The sequence below is a fragment of the Cryptotermes secundus genome, unplaced genomic scaffold (assembly GCF_002891405.2).
Source record: "Cryptotermes secundus unplaced genomic scaffold, Csec_1.0 scaffold509, whole genome shotgun sequence".
In the NCBI taxonomy this organism is placed as follows: Eukaryota; Metazoa; Arthropoda; class Insecta; order Blattodea; family Kalotermitidae; genus Cryptotermes; species Cryptotermes secundus.
The window spans coordinates 328386-329009 of NW_019725420.1; the positions used below are offsets into that span (position 1 = coordinate 328386).

Consider the following 624-nt stretch of genomic DNA (forward strand, 5'->3'; position numbering starts at 1 on the left):
GAACTAATCAGCTTGACAGAACACTTCCAGCCACAAACCAAGCACTCAGTGTAATGAAACTGTATAAAGAAATGTAATCTTAGTGTGCAGCCGAGCTCAATAACACTACGCTGATTTTATTTCATTCGCCCACTACTCATTCCACAAGAATTACATCATGGTATGATCACACTTTGAAATTACGCTCGACTGAACACTTCCAGCCACGAAGCTATTACGGTGTGTGTTCATACAGTAACACGATTTCATAAAACAAAACCTAGCTTTCAACTCTACAAGAACAGTACACGTATTGTTTAGAAGAACTCTATATGCAACAACACGTGAGTTTATATCATTCGTCCACGGTCCACATTCTAGTAGTAGTATGTCATATAGCCTATGATAAACTCTAGACACAACATCCGCTGTGTGACAGTGACATGCACAAGTCTCGTCATCCAGCAGCTTGCATTCAGGGGTATCCAGAACGTATGAATTCTTGCAGATAAACAAGAAACTGGGAAATTTCTTCTTTGGAGTCAGTGCAAAAATTTTAACATGTTTTATACAATCTGTAAATTACAATATCTGATTCTATATTCTTTCGAGAAAAAAACAGCGTTTATTTCGTTCGTTTATCAC

At 37.7% G+C, this 624-nt stretch overlaps 1 protein-coding gene across 1 annotated transcript in view; it reads left to right on the top strand.

Moving 5' to 3' along the window:
* Window positions 1-624, top strand: part of LOC111863352 (T-complex protein 1 subunit delta) — a 30838-nt gene that overhangs the window by 7529 nt on the left and 22685 nt on the right. The gene's annotated exons all lie outside the window — the stretch shown is intronic.